Source organism: Nicotiana tomentosiformis, chromosome 4 (genome assembly GCF_000390325.3).
Source record: "Nicotiana tomentosiformis chromosome 4, ASM39032v3, whole genome shotgun sequence".
In the NCBI taxonomy this organism is placed as follows: Eukaryota; Viridiplantae; Streptophyta; class Magnoliopsida; order Solanales; family Solanaceae; genus Nicotiana; species Nicotiana tomentosiformis.
This window is the reverse complement of record NC_090815.1, coordinates 27945241-27959472: the sequence shown is the minus strand read 5'-3', so window position 1 is coordinate 27959472 and position 14232 is coordinate 27945241.

The window sequence follows — 14232 nt, the reverse complement described above, 5'->3', positions numbered from 1 at the left end:
CCTCAATTTGGTGCCAAACGACTCGAAACAAGTCAAATGTTATATAAGATAGTCAATTTATGCTCAAAATTTTATATTCTAACTATTAATGTGATTACCCAACCCCAATTGAAGAATTTTCAAAATTCACCCCTGGGCCCACGTGCCCGGATTCCGAAAAGGTTTGAGGAAAATTGTTACCCATAACCTCATAAAGTCAAATATATGATTTTCACCAAATTCCATAACCATTTTCATGGTCAAATCCCAATTTTATCCAAAACCTATGTTTTCATCTAAACCCTTGATTTTACCAATTTTTACATGTCAATCTACTCATAATCTATGTATTTAACTCATGTTGTGTAGCAATTACTTACCTCAAAGTGCTAGGTGAAAACCCTCTTCTAAAAGCTCCAAAAATCACCCAAGAGATGGAAGAAATGAGCTAAATGGCCTAAGTCACGCATTTAATAAGCTGTGCACAGGTCTCAGATGTCGCATTTGCGACCTCTGGTTCACAAATGTGACTGATTTTCTCGCAAATACGAGCTATGCCCAGACCAGACTTCTTCGCGACTGCGAGGTTCGCGAATGCGAACTATTTCTCGCATTTGCAACACCTGTAGCACCAGTAAAGAAAACACCAGAATACTGAAGCTTCATCCTTCCGAACATTGTCTGAAACTCACCCGAGCCCTCGGGGCTCCACACCCAACATCCATACAAGTCTAGAAATATCATACGGAATCTCTCTCATGATTGAAATATCAAAATAACATCACAATCCATGAATCGGGCGCTAAAACGCAAAGATTAACTCATGAACTCCAAAAACATCTAAAATACTTCCGCGCGTCCAGTTCCTATCAAATCAACTCGGAATGACGCCAAATTTTGCGTGCAAGTATTAAATCACCATACAGAGCTATTCCCAGACTCAGAATTCCAAACAGACCTCAATTACTCCAAAATTACTCCAAACCAAATTTAAAGAACGTTAAATCTTTAAATAATTAATTTTCACCATTAAGCGCCGAAACGCTCCCGGGTTGTCCAAATTCTAATTCAAACATACGCCCAAGTTAAAAATCATCTTACGAACCTATTGGAATCCTCATATCCTGATTCCGAGGTCGTTTACACAAAATGTTGACCGAAGTCAAACTTAGCCTTTTAAGGCCAACTTAAGGAACCAAGTGTTCCGATTTCAGCCCGAACCCTTCCAAATCCTGAACTAACCACCCACGCAAGTCATAAAAGAGTAAAAACATGTACAAGGAGTCTTATTTAGAGGAACGGGGTTCTAAAAAGTAAAGCGACCTATCAGGTCGTTACACCCTAGTTCATTTGCATTGGGCTAGATCTTCCCTAGTTTATTTGCATCTAGGTTCATTTGCATTGGGATGGATTTGCCATGGTTTATTTGCATCTTTAGGCTGGATCTGCCTTGGTTTATTTGCATTTGGGATGGATCTGCCCTGTACAATACTGAGTGACTGAGTATGCTGAGTATTAAGCATGATGAGTGAGAATACGAGACAGTGAGATTGAGTACTCTGAGAGGGTGAGTATATGAGTTCATCATTGAGATGCATTGTATTTGACATGCGTACTTGTGATACATGCATAGAGATACATTTTCTTCTGTTACTCGGCTTTGGTGACATTCATGAGTTCACCTATATATTAACATATAGGCATAGAGATGTATTTTGCTCATGCTATCTGAAAATGAAACATCTTATTTATTGCTGAAAGGTTTTTGGGAAAAATCACGGTTTGCAAACTTATTCATATGCTTTTGGTGTTTTCGGTGAAAGATTTGGGATTTACTGTTATACTTGAAAAGCATGCCTATCTTTCCATAACTGTGAACGAGTTGAGCCCCTTACCTCTGAGTTATTTTTATGTACCATTTTATTATTATTGTTATGACTGTTGCTGGTTATTGGAGTTAGACTCTGAGCCTTGTCTCAGCTTTTCACTACTTTCAACCTAAGGGTAGGTTTGTTACTTATTGAGTACATGAGGTTGGTTGTACTCGTACTACACTTATGCATCTTGCATGCAAATGTTGGATGCTGATGTTGCTGCATACAGAGGGAGATGGATCAGAAGATGTACCCGCGTTCCAATTATGGCTATCACTAGTCCTTGGTAGCATTAGATTCGAATTCTATTTATTTACACTTCAAACAGATGTTGTAACTAATTCAATTTAGTTTTTGTAAAGAAATCTAAATCATAGACGCTCATGATTTATACTACCAGTCCTTGGAGAGTTGTAAAAAATTTAGTTATCTCATCTTTGACTCACATCCGTATTATTATGTTATGTTTTATAGTTAATTAGCTTACCTAGCGGGTTGGAATAGGTTCCATCATGACGGTTTGGATTTTAGGTCGTGATAAGTTGGTGTTAGTGCTCTAGGGTCATAGGTTCTACGAGTCATGAGCAAATGTCTAGTAGAGTCTTGCGGGTCAATATGATGACGTCTATTTCTATCTTCGAGAGGCTACGAGACAATTAGGATAATTTACCATCTTTCTTTCCTTATCATGCGGAATTGATTCAGCTTCAAACATAACTCTTTGAATTCCTTTCACGCATCCGTATGCGCATGTGAGTGTTCGATATCAGTTGTATGGCCGACTTGTGATTCCATAGATGAGGTGCGGGATATGATTTCGGTGTGCTAATGATGGGCTAGTCTGGAGGACTTGAGGCTGGGGTTTGACTGTAGCTTGAGCACAGGGATTTTGGTTGTGTGAGTATGTTCTTTTGGACTTATATGTCTGGTAGTGTCCCTATAAGTGGAGTTCGTTGCTCGATGAGTGGCTGGATGGCTACGTGATGGGTATGAGGTGACTGCGAGATGTATTCAGATAGTTTGAATATGATGAGAAGAGTTTGCCTGAGATGTAGAAGGGGCTAAAGGGTGCTTGATTTTTGTCTTAATGTGACATATAGTCTCGAGCTATGAGTGTGTTGAAGGATCTTTCATGTTGTTTAATTGTGGAACGAATTAGATTTTCCCTTCTTGTTGATGAGTTCAGACTCAGGAAGATTAGGTAATTGCATAGTAGTTGTGGCGGTGAAAAGGTATAGAGAGTGGTCATTTTGAGGCTAAACAGGTAGGTTATTACCTGCTGGGTAACCTACGGATGTGTGATCCTTATGATGCCATCTGGAGGCTGTTTTTCTACCAGTGGGTTATATTTCTTCGATTTGAGTTGGATCGGTTGTAATAGTTGACCTGACCATCACAAGGATGAATATGAGGTTTGCAAATGATTTGAGGTATTAGAGGGTTGGTGTTACATGGGCTTAAGAAGGATTGAGTTGAATTTCAGTGCGGGATCATGTCAGTAATAGAGTATGGGCATTATGAGTTGTCAAGTGTTTTGTTCTATGGCTTTGAGCCAAATGGGGGAGTCTGCTATCAACGATTTGATTACGTGCTTATGTGGTACTAGTTTCGATTAGAGGCATACTTGTGAATCAGATATGACTTACAGAGGTTGGTTTGAGGATGACTCGAGTAAGAAATTTCTGGATACGGGTTGTATTACACTTTATGAGTATATGAAAATCATGGAATGATTGAGTTGTTTTATGTGAAAGATGTAGTGCGCATGGAGTATGAATTTGATCGGTGGTGTTAAGGAAGGGTTACTTCCTTGGATGTTGTTGTGCTAATGGGGCACATGTCGTTTGGCCCGTTTGGGCGGCGCAATTGAGATGTTAGCAGAATGGATGACTCTCGAGAAAGGTCTAATGGATTCAAGATTTATATGTGGCAATTGGGAATTTCCAGGATTCGCATATGACTAGAATCTGAGATTTACATTGGATGGTGTCGAGACTCGCGGTGTTTCTATATCATTTTGGACTTTACATTTTAGCATCAGGAAGGAGAAGGAAACGATTTTAGATTCACAGAAGGTCTCTTCTGAGTGGGTGTCTCAGTTGTGATACTTTTGGGGTGCTTAAAAGGGAATACAATGGCTTATGGGCCTTAGGGCGGTGTCGTTTTATTCTAGGATGTTGTGCGGTGAGTCTTGGTTGAGGATCATGGTATTATGGCGAGGATGAGTGTCAACTTGAAGGTAATTCGGAAGGAACTCGGAGAAATATGGCAGCTTGGTAGTAGGTTAGATCAATAGGTAATGGCATGCTCGATTATTTTGGTTCTCGTGATGTGGTGAGTCTCTACAGGTATTTTGTAGCAGTACTCTTGGTTTTGGCGACTCGCACAACTTGTTTGAGTTAGAGACATTTAGTTCTGATGGTTAGGTTAGGTGCAAATGGGTTTCAAAGAGTTCTCAATGGTTTTTACCAAGGTTTGAGATGGATATTTCCTACTGGAGCAAGGAGCATGTTGCGTATTGTGATTTTCTCCCGGATAAGATCAAATGGAAGGTTCCTGGCCAATTGAGTATGTAGTTTGCTTGCGACTCAGAGTTGATTATAAGATTATCGTACTTTTTCTATGATGCCATGATAGATGTGGTATGTTATGTGGGATTGAGATTTGCATGTGCAAAGTCACGGGTTCGTTTCGAAGGGAAGAACATAAATTCTTAGACAATATGGACAGATTTCGAAGTTTAGATGAATGCTATAACTATTTGGTAATTCCTGGTAAAGGTGGGCATTTCAGAAGATGCACTGTGATAAGGCTTACAGATGCTTCATTGGTATTGCGATACTCGCCTAGTTGATCGACTGCTAACATTCAGATTTTTCTATGTGGCACGGAAGAATTATAGAAGTATTCCTCTAGGGATGATCATGTATGAGAGATGTGTTAGACATTCGGGCGGTGTAGTTGGGATTAGATATGGTGATTCATGTGTTCTATGGACTTAGAGACCAGGAGTTCTCAGAAACAGATTGTTTCGTGGTTGTGGAATGTGAAGATGTGGCCAAAGCTAGCCAGATGATAATATGTGTTATGGTTCAATCATTGTGGGCTATATATCTATTTGTGGGTGACTAGAGTGGATTTGGGGTCCATTGGCATGACCAATGAGGATGTGTATTCTACACCGGATCAAATTGGTTGACACCGTACTGCTGTTGTTGAGGGATGTGCCATTCGGTTAGAGTTGAGCTTATTCGTGTTTTAAGATGTTCTATGAGTTACCCTTCTATTCTACGAAGGGTTAGGATCCGTTGGTTATAGGCACACATGGTTCGGTCCTATTTGGGCATTATAGTAGAATTTGAGCAAGATAGATATTAGGGTGTTGAATGGTTGATTGCGCCTTGGTTATGTTCTCTCCGGACTATGGTATATTGTACTAGTTGCTTCTCCGTGGTTATGGTCATACACTTCGTGAATTTGATGTCGAAGTCTTGGTTCTTATTTCACATTTTGGGATTTTGGAGCTCGGTGTGGGCGACTTTAGAGAAGAAATTCATCATGTGACTTGGCATTTGGTTGATGATTTCAAAAGAGAAATTGGGGGCTTCAGCATAAAATTTCATAGAGTGAGTTTTTGAGTTTTGAACATCGATTCAGAGTCGGATTTGGGTAAAACTAGTATGGTTGGACTCGTAATTGAATGATCGTCGGATTTTATAAGTTTTGTCGAGTTTCGAGGTGCGGGATTGGGATGGACTTTTGGATTGATTTTGGGCTTTTGATTAAAGATGAGACCTTTCTCGATTGGGTTCGTTTCCTTTCGCATTAATTCGAGCCTTTCGGAGGTCGTTACGTGCGGGTTGGCATTTTTGGAGCATCACTTGGCTTGCTCGGTATTGGATTTGGCTTGTTCGAGGTAAATAACACTTCTAAACTTGGTGTTGTGGGTATGAAATCGAGTTACGAGTTATGTGATTAATGTTGAGGAGACGCGCATGCTAGGTGACGGGCGTGTGGGCGTGTACCGTGTGAATTGTGATTTACTAAATTCCATGGAACTGTGTAGCTATCTTATTTGAACATTTTGACTGTACTATATGTATTAGAGCACTTGAGCTATAATTTATGCTAGAAATTATGTTTAGGCTATATGCTGGTACTATTGGGACCCACATAGTCGTTCTTTGTTGTTGAGTTATTTGCTTAATTGCAGTTATATGCACAGTCGAATTCATCATTTCATATCATATCTGAGTCTTTGTTATCATATATTATCACATCTCATATCATTGATTAGGGTTGCTTAGCATGAGTGTTCTAAGCCCGAGAGACTGGAGAGATTGATGACTGAGTGAGGCCGAGGGCCTGTTGTGAGTGATATTTATGGTATCGGGCTGCACGCTGCAACATGCTTTATTGATTCACGTAAGGATTTGGTTTATTATAGTGCTTGGACTGGATCGGCTCCACCGGAGTCTGTTAATCCACAATGGGCGCAATTGCTAGAAATTATTTACATTTGGGCTGGATCTGCCCTGGTTTATTTGCATTTAGGTTCATTTCTGTTGGGATGGATTTGCCCTGGTTTATTTGCATCTTTAGGCTGGATCTGCCTTGGTTTATTTGCATTTGGGCTGGATCTGCCCTGTACAGTACTGAGTGACTGAGTGTGCTGAGTATTAAGCATGATGAGTGAGAATACGAGACATTGAGATTGAGTACTCTCAGAGGGCGAGTACATGAGTTCATCATTGAGATGCATTGCATTTGACATGCGTACTCGAGATACATGCATAGAGATATATTTCCTTCTACTACCCGGCTTTGGTGACATTCATGAGTTCACCTGTATATTGACATGTAGGCATAGAGATGTATTTTCCTCATGCTATCTGAAAATAAAATATCTTATTTATTGCTGAAAGGTTTTTGGGAAAAATCACGGTTTTCAAACTTATTCATATGCTTTTGGTGTTTTCGGTGAAAGATTTAAGATTTACTGCTATACTGGAAAAGCATGCCTATCTTTCCGTAACTGTGAACGAGTTGAGCATCTTACCTCTGAGTTATTTTCATATACCATTTTATTATTATTGTTATGACTGTTGCTGGTTATTAGAGTTCGACTCCGACCCTTGTCCCAGCTCGGCACTACTTTCAACCTAAGGTTAGGTTTGTTACTTATTGAGTACATGGGGTCGGTTGTACTCATACTACACTTCTACACATTGCGTGCAGATGTTGGATGTTGATGTTGTTGCGTACGGAGAGAGCTGGATCGGAAGATGTACCCGCGTTTTAGTTATGGCTATCACTAGTCCTTGGTAGCATTAAATTTGAATTTTGTTCATTTACACTTCAAACAGACGTTGTAATTATATCAATTCAGTTTTTGTAAAGAAATCTAAATTTTAGACGCTCATGATTTGTATTACCAGTCCTTGGGGAGTTGTATAAAATTCAGTTATCTCATCTTTGACTCACATCAGTATTATTATATTGTGTTTTATAGTTAATTAGCTTACTAGTGGGTTGAGTTAGATGTCATCATGACGGTTTGGATTTTGGATTGTGACAGTATTATTAGTGAGAAGCTAGTTTGGGTTGATAACCAAAATGACATGAAAATCCCAATATATTACCTTTCTGGATTTTAAAAGTTACCACATTATTATTATCTTTCACTCTTACGTTAAAGTTATCATTTTCAATGTTCAAACATTTAATTAAACAAGTGATAATCCATAGACCTTTATATGGAACATATCACCCAAAAGTACAAACGTGAAAACGGAAAGGTTTAAAAGTAATGATCAAAACAAACACGGAAATAAAGAGAAAATTAGCTTGCAATGCGAGTGGTTCATTCAGAAGTTCACATCAAGTTTCGATATGATCTGTTTGTGCCATGCAAGCAAAAAAGTGCATGTACAAAGGCAGCCAACCCAGCCAAGTAAAAGATTTGTAATGTCTGATTAGTAATATTTAATTATGTCTAGGTTACTTAGTGCAAAGATATTTGCGTTTGGGCGATGTATCACCACTAACTGATACGCAGCAAGTGCAAAGAGATCAGACCAAATCATGTCTATGCATATACCGATATACGTATGACAAGTGGCATATTATTCATTGCAGAGGAAGCATAAACCTGATAAGAGTCCTTTAATTTATCTTTTGCATTATTTATTATGATTTAATTAATATACATAAAGATCTTTTTAACACTATCCGTATTTTTAACTTGTAATCATATAATAGCTACCATGTCTTATTTTTTAAGTTAGTAGCTATTTTCACTTTTGAAATGATTAATTATACTTATTTTTTAAGTAACCTTGATAATATAAATTTTTCTTATATTATGAGCGGTTAAAAGCTAAATTCATATTATTATTGCAGAAAAGGTGGTTTGGGGGGTGGGGGTGGGGGGAGGGGAGTTAGCGTTGCCTGACTTCCAAATAATGTCTGAAATATTATTAACATTATTGTTCCTAAAGCGATTTTTTCTACTTTTTATGTTGTGTCATGTTTAATTCATAAAAATAGTTTAAATGATATAGAAGAATTAATGCCTTTTTTCTAAGTATCTCTTTCATTCTTAAAGTCAATTATTTTAAATTTAGAAATTTTCAAAATTGTTTTTAATATTTCAAGATGAAAGTTTTTCAACTTTAAAATTTTTCTAATATATTGTCTTCTTTATTTTTAAAAGAAGAAATTGATCAAGTTAATTAACGTTTAGAAAGATACGCGCGAGTCATTTCCATTATTTATGAAATAATATTCGAATAGTCCTTAAATTAAAAAGGAAAAACTAAACATAGAAGTAACAAATTACAAGATCATGATATAGGAGAGTAACTAGGCCGAAAGAGTACTCCGAAAAATTACTGTAACTCTGAAGAGGATTAAAAGATGGCTCCTCCTCTAATAATTACCTCGACCAATGGATCAAGTATCAATGTTTTCTAATAATATTATGTTATCTTTTTCTCATTATTTGATTGTGGAAATAAACAGGTGTTATACCAAGAAACGCCACACTCATATGCGTTAGGCAACTAGAAAGTGAAATGGCAAATAACAAAAAGCTTCACATGGCGTGTAACCAGTTACATGTTCAAGAGATGGCAGGTGTAAAAGGTGATATTTTATCAAACTAGCTATTCTCACATCAACCAATGAACCCCACATATATATATATATATATATATATATATATATATATATATATATATATATATATACTACCATTTGTAACTTAGACAAGTGGAAATTTCAGGACGAACAAAGTGTGTTTAATTTCAAGCATTTTTATAAGTGACAAAAGGATGTGTCCTTTTGGTTTCTTTAGAAAGATTTTGGCACTCCCCCTTTTCATCCCAACAACTCGAGGGCGTGAATCAGGGCGGAGCTACCTTTGAATATGGGTTTGGCCGTAACTTTTGTTCAAATTCTGTATTTGTCTTAAAAAATTATTAAATTATGTACAAATTATTAATTTAGAACTCAGTAACTTTTTTTACCCCTGAAATGGGTAACAATTGAATTTATACTCGGTTTAAAAGATGCATGATTTAATTTAACACGAATGATATAAGAATAACAAATAATTAAATTAAATATAAAATGATCAAACCAAAGGCGATGGAATAATTAAGCCTGGCTTTATGTTGAGCACGGAAACTGGCTCGGTTGTAACTAAAGAAAAGAAAAACTGAAGAATACTTTGAACAACATTTAGAAGACATAAATAAACTTTATTGCTTTGATATGCATGCCAACCGTGGTTAAAAATAAAAAAGTTCTCCCTTTTATATAGTTGGAGAGTTTTAATCTTAGTACAATTCTAAATAAGGTAAAAATCTTCTTTTTTATCAGACGGAATCCGGTTGAGGGCGGATACTATAGCTCCCTGCTTATCGTGCTTAACTGTTTCTCTTTTTCCTTGGTCTCGAACCTTCACTCTGCCCGGACCCGATGTTCAGCCGTATCTGATCCCGGATGCACAGTTCGTCCTCCCCGTGCTCAGAAATGAGGAACCCTTCGGCTTTACTCGAGGTTGCGTCAGATCATGCTTCCTTCTCGTTTCTTTATCGGGAAATCGAGGGTAACATTATCCCCAATTTTATCCGTACACAGATAGTCCCCTCACTTTTCGGAGAGCATATTTATCGAAGCGACGATAAGTGATTAATTGACCCCGGCTCCTTTCTCTGTACGTTGCAATCGGGTCGATGAGTTAGTGATACATCGCATCAGTTATGTTGTTCTGACTTTGGATACATGTCAGCTGCCGGCTGGCCGTCCTCGAATAAAAAACGTCACACATTATAGTCCTCGACTTTTGCAAAAGGTACAAGGTCTGACTATGGCATATTCACCCGTCCTTTTGGAGGATCGTGATCCTCCTCCGTCACTTCGTCAATAACACAGAGGAGCCTCGATTTACCATCGACCATCTGCTTCGCCTCTACAGTCCCCGAATCTTTCGAGGGGGATTAAACAAGCTTGTCCGTCGGGCAAAGAAAGCTCCATTCTCGAGCATTGATGAAGACAGGGATCGAGGCTGGAAGGGGAGATTCGTTTGGGTAAAGACCGAGGATCTCATTCTCCCCGAGTTCCTATCATTCCCTGAAAAGTAGAACCTAACACATAAGTTCCTCTCCTCTTGAGTATTTAGAATACTTTTTAGGTTTTGTTCTTCCTTCTCATCGCCTGGTTCTACTGTTGTGCAATGGTCGCCCGAATCCCCAATGCAGTTCCTTTCTTCAAGGAGTAGGTCGAGGGGATATGCAAATAGTTATTGTACTTCGAGCGCAAATGGCGCAAACTCTCAAAGGACTAGTGGGATGCCCGTTCCCATGGTGAGTGTTCTCCCCCCGATTGAGTTTCCTTTTTATATTCAACTTTCATATTTAATAAGTCCCCTTCTCCCTCACATAGGTCTGCCCAAGACCATTGAGCTTCGGGTAGTGGACGAGGACAAGGCTCTATCCTCACCTGCTAAACCCTGCACTTCGGGACAGATGCCGTCGAGGCTACTATGAAGAAGAATGAGAAAAAGAGAAAAAATAGGGGGTCTTCCGGTTCCCCAGACGCTGAGGCCAAGAAGAATTGAGTCACGGTCAAGGTCCGAAAGAGCAACAATAAGAGTACCCGAGCTAAGGTACCAGACCCCGAATCCCTTTACCGGCTCTAGGACTACCCTAAAGATGATGTAATAACCCGACTTGTCATTTGAAGAATCTATGCCCCATTCAGCTACTTATGGCCCCGAGCAACTCGTAATACATATTATGACTTGCATGTGCGGTCGTTTGATTTTCGGAAGATTCAAAATTTAAATTGAAAGAACAATTCTCATTTTTGAAGCTTAAATGAAAAGAGTTGACCGAAGTTTAACTTTTGAGAAAATGACTCCGGAATGGAATTTTGATAATTCCAATAGGTCCATTTGATGATTTCGGACTTGGGCGTATGTTCTGGTCGAGTATCAGGTGGACCAGGAGTATTTCGGTGCCTATTACTGAAAGTTGGCATTTTTAATGTTTAAGAATTTCCTAAGTTTGGGTTGAAGTAAATTTTGATGTTATCGATGTCCGTTTGGGATTCCGAGCCTGAAAATAGCTCTGCATGGTGATTCTGGTCTTAGGGGAGCGTCCGAATGTGGATTTGGAAGTCTGTAGGTCATTTCGGGGTCATTTGGCGAAAGTTGGAAATTTGAAGGTTTTTTTGAAGTTTGATCGAGAGTGGCTCCGTATTGTCCATTATGACTTGTGTGCAAAATTCGAGGTCAATCAGATTTGATTTGATAGGTTTCGGCGTCGAATGTAGAACTTTGAAGTTCTAAAGTTCATAAAACTTGAATTGGGGTGCGATTCGTGGTTTTGATGTTGTTTGATGTGATTTGAGGCCTTCAAGTAGGTTCGTGTTATGTATTGAGACTGGTTGGTACGATTGGATGGGGTCTCGGGGGCCTCGGGTTTGATTCGAGGTGGTTCCAGACCAAGTTTGGGTATTTTGATGCTGTTGGTTGCTAGTTCTGGTGTTGTTCTTCGCGTTCGCGAGGAGCCTCTCGCATTCGTGAAGAAGGATTTTTTTGTTGGGACTTTGTTCTTCGCGTTTGTGAATAGGTTCTCGCGTTCGCGAAGAAGGAAATTTTGATGTCCGTCGTCTGATTTTGGAGGCACATATCTCTTAATCTATAAAGAATTTGATGATGATCCAAAAATAAAAGTTATAGCCCTTTGTGTCTAGTTTTCAGAAACTTAAACCATTTGTCATTTAGATTTATGTGCAAAATATTATGGTGGATACGCTATAGGCTATCTGGGAAATATTTGGAAATCTCTGTTGCACAGGGCTGACTTTGAAAGCTTATATATCGCAATCTATAAGGAATTGGGAGATGTGCAATAAATAAAAGTTATAGCCCTTGGAGTCTAGTTTTCAGGAAGGTAAACCATTAACCATTATACTAGAGACTGTATGAGAAGAGTTTGAAAATGACCGTTGAAGAATTTGTTCATCGCAAACGCGAAGAACAAACCCCTGGGCAACAGAATAAAGTCCAAATTCGTCTCATTCTTCCATTTTTGGACCAATGTAGCTCGGGTGAGGAAATGTTTCGAGAGTTTTTCAAGAAAAATATTGGGGTAAGAATTCCTAATTTTATTTTGGTTAAATTACAAGAATCTATTGTTGTTTTTATCACTAAATTAGTGAATTGGGTTGAAAATGGTAGAAATCCTCTAGACTTTAATTTAAGACTTGAAGGGCGATCCGTCATCGGAATTTTATAATTTTGGTATGGTTGAACTCATATTGGAATGTGTGTTCGGATTTCGTAAAAAAATTATTGGGTTCTGAGGGACAGGCCCCGCGCTGTCTTTTTAGAATAAAATTTTATGTTAGTGTTTTATTATCCGAAATTATTTTTGATAAATTTTAATGAAGTGATACAATTAATTTGGATAGATTTGAGTTGTCCGGAGGTCAATTCAAGCAAGAAGGATATTTTGGAATATCGGCCTAACTTCAAAAAGGTAAGTATCTTGCCTAACCTTAAGTGGGAAAATTTCCCTTAGGCATTGCGTCTTATGTGCAATTTGTCTAATTGAAAACCATTTACGCAAGGTGACTAGTACACACTTGGTTTATATGTGCAAATTACATTGGTTAAGATCCTTAGACGCCCTTATGTATTAAATTAGAAATTATTGGGACTTATTAAATCCTTTAATTGTCTTGTCTAAATCCTTGTTTTATTGGATTTATTTTTATATGATGATTTGGTGTGATTGCCACCTTGATTTTTATGTGAAATATTATTTTGTTGAGTTGTTCACTCCCGAATATATTTGTTAAGATTTTGTGCACATTATGGTGGAGACATGGGCTCCTTATTGTGAAAAATAATGTATTGTTGAATTTTATGAAAAATTATAATATTTAAGCACTTGATGTGCAATCTGTGATAAATTGTAATACTTGAGCACTTGGTGTGCAATATGTGATAAATTATAATATTTGAGCACTTGAGGTGAAATTTATGAGATGTGATATTGGCACGTTATATTGTTGGAAAGTTTTGTTCGGGTGTTTGTACGAGGTTTCTTCCGTGCTATTATTACTATTGATTTATGCACATGCGGCGTGACAATGTGGGATATATGTGTGTGTGTGTGGGGGGGGGGGGGGTTGCGCATGCGGCGAGACAAGGTGGAAAAATTATTATGCGCGTGCGGAGAGACAAGGCAGGCATTTACATTATTATTGCGCACGTGGCGAGACAAGTTGAGCTATGTCGGGAATTGAATTGTGATGACTTGTGATAGCCTGGGGGCAGTGTTGTTGTTGTTGTTGCATATTTACTTTGGGACTACGAGGTGGTACCTTGGGAGATCCCCATATCTTGCATATTTACTTTTGGGACTACTAGGCGGTACCTCGAGAGATCCCCTATTGAGCATTTACTTTTGGGACTACGAGACGGTATCTCAGGAATACCCTTTTGTTGACATCTCTCTATGGTTGCAATTGCCTTTGATTATTTTGTATTTCCGTGTTAGGAAAATCCCAGTGAGCTTTCGTGATATATTATTTGGTTTTACTATGTGTTTGTGTTCCTTGTTGTATTGTGTTGGCTTGGGCTGTTTAGTACGAGACTCTAAAGATTTATATTCCTATTTTTATTCGATTTTTGATGACTGGGTTATTTTAAATAAAAGAAGTTACTATTATGTTTTGAATTAATAAATTTTACATCCGAAGCAATAGATTATCTGATATTTTATTAAAATTGAAATGTCATTTTTCTTCTCTCCAATTGTTTCTAAAATAAACTTATTTCTTTGTTGAATTCTTACTGGGT